Source organism: Pteropus vampyrus, unplaced genomic scaffold, assembly GCF_000151845.1.
Source record: "Pteropus vampyrus isolate Shadow unplaced genomic scaffold, Pvam_2.0 Scaffold298, whole genome shotgun sequence".
In the NCBI taxonomy this organism is placed as follows: Eukaryota; Metazoa; Chordata; class Mammalia; order Chiroptera; family Pteropodidae; genus Pteropus; species Pteropus vampyrus.
Genome location: NW_011889079.1, coordinates 1,246,973 through 1,258,025, shown reverse-complemented (window position 1 = coordinate 1,258,025; position 11,053 = coordinate 1,246,973).

Sequence of the window (11,053 nt, the reverse complement as noted above, 5' to 3'; positions counted from 1 at the left end):
CAAACTGGACTAAATATTTAAACGTAAGACCTGAAACCATAAAAGAAAACATAGGAAAAAACTCTTTGATGTTTGTTGGCAACAATTTTTTGGATATGACACCAAAAGCATAAGCCACAAAAGGAAAAATAACAAGTGAGACTACTGCACAGTGAAAGAAATAATCAGCGTAATGAAAAGGCAGTCTATGGAATAGAAGAAAATATTTGCAAACCACATATGTGATAAGGGGTTAATATCCAAAATATATGAAGAGCTCATACAACTCAATAGCAAAAATATATAAGTAATAATAATAATATAATTTTAAAAATGGGTAAAGGACCTGAATAAATATCTTTCTAAAGAAGACATTTAAATGGCTACTGGGTACCTGAACTGATGCTCAGCATCGCTAATCATCAGGGAAATGCAAATGAAACCGTAACGAGGTATCATCGCACACCTGTTAGAATGCTTATCATTAAAAAGACAAGATGACAAGTGCTGGCGAGGATGTGGAGGAAAGGAAACCTTCGTGCACTGTTGGTGGGAATGTACGTTGGTGCAACCACCGTAGAAAACAGCATGGAGGTTTCTTAAAAAATTAAAAATAGAACTACCATAGGATGCAGCAATTCCTCTTTTGGAGGAGGAAACGAAATCACTATCTCAAAGAGATATCTGCACCCCATGTTCATTGTGGCATCATTCACAATAGCCAAGGTATGGGAAGCAACTAGGAGTATCGCTAGACATTTTTGGTGAGCAGCCAACCCAGGCGAAATAAAAAGATTAAATTCTAGTACATACAGCCCACATTGACTAAATATATGGTAACTGAAGTGCAAGGAGGGAACAGAATCTGACCTAAGTATCGACAGAAACCAAAAATCCTGAAGAAGGATCTCTCGAAGAAAGCAAATGACAGCTGTCACATTGTTTGGCCAAATGCTCATAGATTACTTTAACAACCTCTCAATATCATACTCTTTACCAATATAAAAATTCTCCATAAAGCAGCTATCTCCTCTTTAGCATTTCTAAAATGTTTGCTTCAATACTTGCTTGATAAGTGGAAAAATTTATTTGGACAATATTTACGGTACAGTTTTGCTTTTTTTCCTGAACTTCTGTCATACAGCATTTGTCACAGCTTTAAAAATATTCTGTTATCTAAAATTTAAGGAAAGTGAATTCGTACCTGCATTTTATATAAATTTCATGTGTGAATTTACTTTCGAATTGATTTTCAAGTAGGATCATTAAACTTGAAACAAGATCACTTACAGAGTTCTTGTAGATTTTCTGGACACTATGTTATCCAAGGAATTAGAGAATTATTCTGTGAATATGAAATGTTATTCTGAAATGCCAAGTAATCTGATGATTCTTTTCTGACATTATATCTTGCTAATCTGACAGAAGACACAGAGAGAGAAAGAGATATGGCGGGAGGTATTAATAAAACCACTACGCAATGTAGACAGAGACTGAACAGCATCAGAAAGGAAGTCTCAAGGTGAATTTCCTATGACTCTCTCTTTCTATCTTCAGGACCTGAATTCCATTTCAATATCTTAAACTCATACTCTATATCTGATGAAGAAATGCCCTACCACCTTAGGCATAGTCCTAACAGATTTATTTTTCTATCAAAAAAAAAAAAGTTTCTTACCTTCACTAATGGCATCTTTAAAAATTAGAGAAATTTTAATGTAAAGTCATATACACAGTTCATGTCAAACACAGATCTTCTTGGCTCTGGCATACTGGGTTACTTTTTAAAATTTTGATTATTTATGTTGTATAGGTATACAATAGTATACCTTGGTTGAGATTGAGTTATCACATGTATTTTTAGGAATTAAATATAGAACAATTGATAATTCATAATGAAAATGTAATTCTTGTTGGAAAAAATTAATGTTTTTATAAGTAGAATTTATCAAATACCGTAATTACCAAACTCTACTTCCTAGAGTGATGTATAGAACTTATATTAAACTTTACCTTATGGACTTTGGAGTCAAATGGAAATTTTTTACTGTGGGCAAAGCTTTGCCTTCGTTAACAAACTTGCCATTGGTTTTGCAAAGCCTTGAAAAGATGTTTTCTTGCCCCACACCATCCATTACTGTACATGGTCAGCCGATTCAGATGTAGAGAGCTGACTATTCTTTGTGGCTGTAGAAGTTGTGTTGGTTATGTTTCATTTTTCATGTGAATTGCTGATATCATCATGATGGCAATACACAAGCTGCTGCCCTAATTTCAAGCTCCATTAGCAGCATGGGAATATTCTATTGCTTACATTTATAGAATTGAAGAAATACAGACTTTCATATAACATAAAACAAAATAAAGGGTAACACTATTCAACTCTTGAAATATAAAGATTATATAGCTAATGTAATTTACATTTTCATTGTATTTATAGTCCTAAGAATTAAATACATGTTCTCAATAAAATTATTTATTTGAAATTTTTAGTGGTCATCATATTTAGAATCTTAGTATTTTTAGTAGACATCATGCATTTTAGTACCTAAAAAATGTTTTAAACTAAAAATTCACTTTGAAGTTCAATAATGTGTTGTTTATGTAGATGTGTCTCAGGCTGGGTAATATATTCCAGAATGAGAAGAAGCTTAGAACAAACATATAAAAAAATATAATTTCGTTTAAGTTATTTTCTATAAAAGCCAGTTTCTTCTTGAGCTGACAGCTTTCAAATTTGCATCTTCAACCTTCTAGCCCTTACCTCTCACCTGAAGACCAGACTTTAATTTCAAACTGACAACTTGTTATCACTACATATAGGTCTGATAAATATTTCAAATTCAATGTGGTTTAACAGCACTCTTGATGTCTCCATTCTGCTCATTTCAAATAATATCACCTGTTGCTCAAATTAAAAGTCTAGGCTTCTTCGTTCATCCTCAGACGGGTTCACAGGCTCATTTCTAATTGCTCTTAATGACTAACTCAGGAACATAGTACTGCCTACCCCATACTCCATCTCTGCCCACTCTTCATGAGGTATTTATTCATCTGCTTCCTAACTAGCAGGGGCAACATGAAAGTCACTAAATGAGGCAAAGCGGTCAGAGACTGTATTTAAACACATATATGCAAAATACACACACACACATCCACACACACACACACTCAACAACAGTAACAAGACTTTGCCACGTGGCTTCATCTGTCCATAAACAACAACAATAAAAACAACCACCGCCACATCCAGGCCTCAACTTGGCATCTTTTGTTCAGCAGTTATTTCCATTTTACTTCAAATATCCAATAACTGAATATTTCTACTATTGACTTCCCAAGTTCAAACCAACATCATTTCTCAACTGGGCTTTTGCTATGTTTTCTGTCTTCCACTCTGAGCCTCTCTCTCTCAGGAGTATCCGCCGAGTTTGTATTTTGTGGAGCAGTGAGAGGTTTCTTCCCAAAGCCTGAGCCAGAATATTTCTCCCTACTGCTTAAAACTCTGCAATGACTTCCCAAGAAATTAGAATGGAATTTGAACTACTCATTATCGATTAGCATTAGGAGACTTCACGTAACGGTTCATGTTTACTTTCTTGACATCATATAAGTTTTTTTTTTATTATTATTATTCACTACATTCTTCTTTCTATCCCTCCAACACCCTGAGTAAATCTCGCCATAGGGCGTCAGTACATACTCCTTTCTTTGCCTGGAATTCCTTTTTCCCCCAGTCTTTTTAAAGGTTTGTTCCTTCACAGTGCTTAACGCATGTATCACCTGCTCAGGGAGGCCACCGTCAAACATCTAAATAAAGTGACTCCAGCCCAGCCCTTCCCATTCCTTTACCTCCTTTTGGTTTCTTCATAGCGATCACCATCTGAAATTGTGTTGTTCCCATGGTTATTGTCATCACCAATTTCCTACACCCATAATGCCAACTCCACTGAAATATGAGTTCCAGGAGGACAAGAAATGCCTGTCTTGTTCACCTTTATATCCATAATACCTAGTGCCAAGCTTATAACATAATAGATGCTCAAGAACTATTTTTAATTAATTAATTATAACTAATATCATTTCTTCTGTGCAATTCAACCTTTCATACCATGGGATGCTTATTTGATTCAAACAATCAAACTTTATTATCGTCTCTTCAAGGTAGGTGACATCAAAAATATGTTCAGATCAGCGAGGAATTCTGTTCCCTTTGACTGTTGTTGATACTGCCCTACAGTTTTGCTGCTAAGAATACGTATTTTGGCTGCTTTATATGTTTTTTTTTTTTCTTCATTGCTCGGTTATTTTTAAATGATGGAGGAACACACGAGATGGAGACAGAAAACTGTCTAATGTAGAGACCACTTCAGTTATTAGGCATAGCGCAGGCATCACCCAACTTTAATGACTGGGGCCATGGGATGGGGAAATATTAAAGAAGGAGCAATTTTTCTCACTAGTGTTATCATCTGTTTTGGTCAGCCCACATTCGTTAGGCCTAAATTCCCAATGTTATGGCTCAGAGCTCTTATCAATTCAGAACCTTCTGTCACAGGGCACCAAAATATATAATTAGAAATAGCAATGAATATTATTTACCATGTCATCTGATAAGAAGACTGTAGGCTCAATTTTTCAACACTGTCTCAAAGAGACAGGGCTCTTTCTATTTACCGCTTTTCATTCTCTAAATGGCTAGCGCTAAAAACATTGTTAAAGGTGTCTGCAGCAGTTTCAAGCATCCTATGGAAACGAAATCACATCTGGTTGATGAGCCCCTGTGCCTCTGTGTGTCTTTGTGTTAGGAAGAAAATCCTTTGGAGGAGCCTTCCAACAAACTTCCTTTTAGATCAAATCGACCAAAATTAGATCACATGTGAATGCCCTACTTGCAATGGATTGTGAGAAAATGAGTTTCTGGCATCTTCATTCTTTATAATGGGGAATAGATTCTAGCCTTAAGAAAGAAAACACAAATTTGTCCGTCTCAGAACTCTTTTGTTTGCTATACATATGAAGCCACTTTCCCAAAGTCATGGTGAAGTACCAGGATGGCTCATCAAAAGGGGTTTTCTAGCTTAAATACAAAGTGTTCCTAAGCCAGCTCTTTTCATGCCCACTCTGTCATGTTTCTGAGGCAGTGGTGTCTCCACATTCATTGCTAAGGTCTGGACAGTTGACTTGTCTCTTCGTAGAAAGCTCACATAGATGCAGCCGAAACAGAGATAAGACAAATAGTTAGAGAGAACGTCAAAGACCAACCACCTGCATCTAACTAGAAGAGATGAGGGGATAACTCACAAATAAAGAGTACGTGAAGAAAAACCAGAGGTTTCCAGACATTTTGGCAGAAGAAACAGAAGATGCAAAGGCACAGAGGAGTTTTTCCATGAATATATAACCAAGTCTTCTTGTTGAGGCATAAAGTGCAGGAGTATTAGGATCGAGAGCTTAACATAATCATGGGTGTACAAACAGTTCTTTAGTATTTAAACACAAAGTCTTTTATCGTGCTAAGAAGAGTAGTGGATAGGTGTGGGCCAGATTAAAGAGTGCTTTGTTTGACCTTTAAAAGTTTTAGAAGCACCCTATAGGATATGCAAGACAAGGTGAGTAAAGCTGTACAGAGAAGTGCTGTGATCACACCCATATTAACTCTTCTTTGAGCTTTATTGGCTCTTGCCTGGGCTACTAAGCTTCCTAGAACTCTCTTGTGATGTTTCCCCATATTAATCTTAGTAAGTCAAATTCTGCCATGAAACAGCCCAGAATCGGCGGCCTCCCCCTGACAAATGGCATTCTTGTTCTCTGCACAAGTCCTCTGGCTGTCCCATCCCTCCCCTGGGAGGCCCTGTGATATCAGTAGCATCTTCGATGCGAAAATTCACATGCCAAAAAAAAAAAAATCTCACGTCACATTTGAGAAGATATTAGGCGCCAAATATGTTAAAGACCTATGGTTAACAGGAGTTGCCGTGTCATTTGATGTTTTGCATCATTGATATGGAGAAGTAATGAAATCGTTGTTTCGAATTTTGCATATTGGAAAATATTGCTGCCATTAGGCATTATTGGGAGCATGGAAATTGTAGTTACAGGAAAAAGTACAGAAACCAGAGTCAAATTACTAGGAGACATGGTCAGAAATTGAAATAAAAACTACAGACTATTCACCATAGAACTGTCTGATCATAGAAGGAATAGTAATAGGAGGATAAATTTGAAGGCTGAAAGGAACATAATCGATCTTAAGTTGTAAGAGAATATGTGACATTAAGAGAACAAGGAGAAGAAAAATATTTTTGAGGGATCAGCCTTTGAAAGGTGGAAAAATATACTTTTTTGGTTGAAGATGCTTATTTGTTGAAATCAGCAGGAAAAAGGTTGAGGGAGTATGATTTGGAACACTTGCATGTCTGTATTGCAATTTAGTCTAAGATGGATGCTCATGGGAGTGTCTTGAAGATAAATTGTTTAAAATAGTGTCCAAACAAAAGTGAAAAAAAAAAATTGCTCAATAGGAGAGAAGACCCATTCGAAGGTGGCTGGCATGCATGCGTAGGGAAACTGGCAGTGTTTTTAACAACTTTTTCAGCTGAGTAGTGATCAGCACCCAGGAGGAGAAACAGGAGAAGCCAATGTCCTAATCTTGATTGAGACTGGAGAGGTAGGAATTGGGAAAGAATAGAAGACAATGAAACCAAAAATGCCACTGAGAGTGTAAAAATTAATAAGCAGAGACTTCATTTTAAATGGAGTCAGAAGGCTAGACAAGAGAATTCTCACTCATGTGTCACTCAGCCCACAGTGCTGACACCACAGGAAGAGACAAACCCTGCATCTCAGACAGGAGGTGACCCTGCTTCACCAGCGCAGCAGGACCAGAAACAGCTCAGCCAATGGGAAGCTGCCATGACTCAGCCAATGAAAAGTCACTCTACTTCGAACTTTCTGTTTCCTCCAATGGACTCTTCCTTTACAACAGTCCCTCCCACGTCCATAAAAGAGTCTCCTCTCCTGCCTTTCTCTGGACTTGCTGGGGGTTCACCATGAGACCGCAAATTCTGAATTGCAATATCTATGTCTTAAAGGCCAGCAAGAGCATTCTTGGTGGCCTTTAAGACATAGGATTGAATTCAGAATCCAAGAAAGGTACATGAGGTCCGAGGGAGCTGGTGAAGGGGACAGCGAATGGAGAGGAAACAAAAACGAATATGTTAAGGGTGAGAAGTTTGGAAATGTTAGGAAGATGGTTGGTTGTGTGTAGAGACCGAATATTCAAAATCTCATGTGGAGAACTCTTCTAAGGAATAAAATGTCATGTTGAAGATAAAAAATAAAAAAAAAATAAAAAATAAATAAAAAAAAACATCAAATGGAGAGGAAAATTAGGAGAACAGAAAAGTCAAGGAATTGGGAGGTTTGCATGAACCTCTCCAATTTCTCTCTGCTCTTCACCCATTTCCTCTTCTGTTAGTAAGAGTAACCCAACTTCTCTTAAGGAAACGTTCCTCTTATTTTTTAAGTCCATGTCATTCACGTTGCATCTGCTGACTATCCCCCTACCCCAAAGGTAGTCATAAAAGCCACTTGGAACAATCACCACAGCGTGTAAATAGGGCCACAGTAGTTACTTTAGGACTGACTGAATGCATGATGTAAACCAGTCTAAAAAGTACTTTACAATATTCTAAAACTATTTGCGGTCACTGAAAGTTTGAAATGTAAGCTTGAAGGTGATTTTAGGCATAATGGCACTCGAGGGAATAACCTGCCTTAGATTTGAGCAAGACTTTGGGAGAAGCATAGACGAATAGAGAAAGGAAGACTCAGTGATACAAGAGCCCCTGATTCAGCCATGCCTGAAGCCAGCCTCGTAAACTCTCCAGATAAGTTCTACATTAAGTTCTTTTTCCAGCTGACATCTATTTGAATCGGGCTGTTGTCATCTGCAACCACAAACATTTCTGATTATAAACAAATACTACCAGGTTTTACATTTCTGAAGAACAAAGATAAAGAGCAAAATATAATAACAGAAGCTCAGCAGTAAATTATTCCTGCTAAATAGTTTTATGTTGTTTTTTATTGTTTCGTTATCTCTGTTCATTTTATACAAATCGTAATTGCTCTAATCAGGAATTAATTAGATCTAATCACATTCAATGTGACTTTTTTTTTCTTCTGCAGTGACTAAATATAAAACAAAAGCAATAACAGCAGTCTTTTATGTCCTTAGGGGGAAAATATGGAAGTAGTAAAGAACAAGGGTAACTTCTAAGCTGTATAGTTTTCATTGTCTTTTGTGAAAATGTCCTGCTGTTTAGAAAATAGTTCCCTATGCTATAGTGTTACCCCTGAAAAATAGTCGAAAGTACTATCACCTAAGTAAATAAAATAATAAGTGTAACTGGAAATAAATTAATATTTAGAGTAGAAATAGATGTTTTATTTCAGTGATTTGGGAAGAAAAGCTACAATTAGGGAGCTTTCAAGGATGATAGCATAATGACACAGTTCTTTATCTGATTTAGAGAATGCTGCCATTTGAAACAAAGGAAAAAGAGTAACTAGGACAGAACAAGCTCAAATCAAATGACCACGATACTCAGATTTTTTCCCCCTCTTAGATAAGACGATATCATTTGGCTGAAAGAAAGGAAAAAAAAAAATAGGTGGACTGTATGGCTTAGGTGACTGCAAATGGAATACCTTCCACCTCTAATTGACTGACTGAAATGAAGGCAGTCTCCATGGAGACTGAAATTCCTCCAGGAGGTGCTGCAGATGGAGGGTTGTGTCTCCATTTCTGAGATAAGGAGCATGGCGTTCAGACTAGATTCACTGGTTTCCATAGCTAATCTTAGCTGTTATCAATCCTCCCTATTTTACAATATAGTGTTCTTTAAAAAGGATTCAATTTAAAGAATTATAACTTGTTTATGGTAATACGTTGAGGCTTGGGGAAATTTTTGAATCAATTTAGCTCTCAAACTGCTGCTCACACTATTAAGCTTCATGTTATAGCCATCAATATGTATTGGATTTTGCTCCTTCTGTATGATTATGCTCTAAAATCCTGTGATTATATTGTCACAAATGTGTTATGATTTAAGGATTCATGCATTCTGCCTCTCAGATATAGGTTGAATTTTAACAATAAAATAAAACATTTTAATCATAAAATTAAAGAGAAGGGGAGGCCTTTCTTCAAGCACTTAAGTCAAACTTTTTTTTTTTTTTTTTTTTCCCCCCGCTGGTGTCCTTCCCTCATTCTTGTGGTTTTTTGATGACTTCACTGGCTGCTTCTCAGCTTTGAGTATTTCTTCTTCTGACTTCTCTTGCTCTATAGAGCGTCAAAGTGTTGGGTTTTCTCAGAACTACACTCAAGCCAGTATCTTCACTGAAAGGCCCCTAAACTCTCTGCCCATTCCTTCACTCTCCCGCCCATGGTCCATGGTCTTCTCACTCTTTGACTCAGAGAAGAGCATTTTTCTTGAAACACAAATGGGATCGTATTACTTCTCTGCTTAAAGCCCCATCGTGTCTTTCTGTCTAAGAAATAATAAAATTCAGAACTCTTTGCAAGGCTTTCATTAAGTTTTCCTTATGAGGCCTGCTTCTCTTCTCTTCATTTAATATCCGTAGCCATGCTTTTACTCTATTACTCAAAAATGCTAAATCTACTTGTAGCGTTCTTTCCACAGCTCTTCAGATGACTGTCTTTCTCTCTTCCTTTGTTTTCATATTATATGCAATTGATTCAAAGACGTTTTTTCTGCTAATCTGTTTGTAATATCCCCAAATATTCTCAACGTTAATCCTTACTACACCTCAATCAAAACCATTGTATATACTCCTAGCAGTGGTCTTCCTGGCAGACAAAATTATGTCGTTGGCTTTACTTATGCTTTCATGGCCCTCTCCTCTACTTCCCTTTGATCCTGGAATAAATTTTAAATTTGTATAATAATGTACGAAGCCCATGTTTTTTGACAGATCACATCCCTACCCTCTCCCAACTGCCTAAACAAGGGACACTCTTTTAAACCCTAGAACGCATCTCATTGGGAGCCGATTCTTATTTGTAGATGAGGCAGATTGGTAAGAACCCCAAAGAACTGGAGGACTAGGGCTGCTTTGATTTAGGATTTTCTTTTTACTTGTGTCAAGACAAAATCAAAACGTTCCAGCATATGGAATATCTGAAAGCAAAGTTACCGAAAGCAAATGCTTAAGTATGTCTCAAGCAACGGTTTCTATGCATTGCCTGCTCAGGTTGTAAGGAACAGGCAAGGTTCAACTCTATGCTGGTAATAGAAGAGAATGGAATTTCTTGACTGCAATTTCCTATCATTTCCAACAGGCTTGTTCTCATTGCCAAGACATTGTTTTATAAAAAGTGTTTTATACTGTTGTATCGAAATGTGTTTTAGACATGCTTAAATCAAAAACAGTCAAAGAACAAAGCAAACAAAATTGTTTTTCATCACTGAAGATTCTACTCTTGCTGTTTAAGCTCTATGCTAAGCCAGGGGTGCCCAACCCCCAGGCTGTGGACCGGTACCAGTCCATAGACTGCACAGCAGGAGGTGAGCAGCAGGAGAGTGAGCAAAGCTTCATCTGTATTTGCAGCTGCTCCCAGTGCTGGCATCACCGCCTCAGATCCACCTCAGATCGTCAGGCATTAAATTCTCATAGGAGCGCCGGTCCCTGGTGCCAAAAACATTGGGGACTGCTGTGCTAGGGGAAGCTAATTATGTTACCTCATTAGAGCTAGATCTTATGTAGATCACCCAACTGAGACGGGGGACTCATCTATACACACTTTTCCTTAGTTTTGTGCCATTTTTAAGAAGGCATGAGCTTACTTGTGTCAAGTTGTTTGAGTGACTCAAATCTACTAGAACCTCTATTTTTTTAAAGCTCTCAATGAGATATGCAAATTGGAAGAACTCACAAGTCCCCTTGAGAAGTTCTGCCTCGCTCTTCATGTTCCATACTGCTAAGCTCAGCTCCAAGTTATCATGAATTATATGCTGATATTGCTAGAATCAGGTTTTCTTCTCTT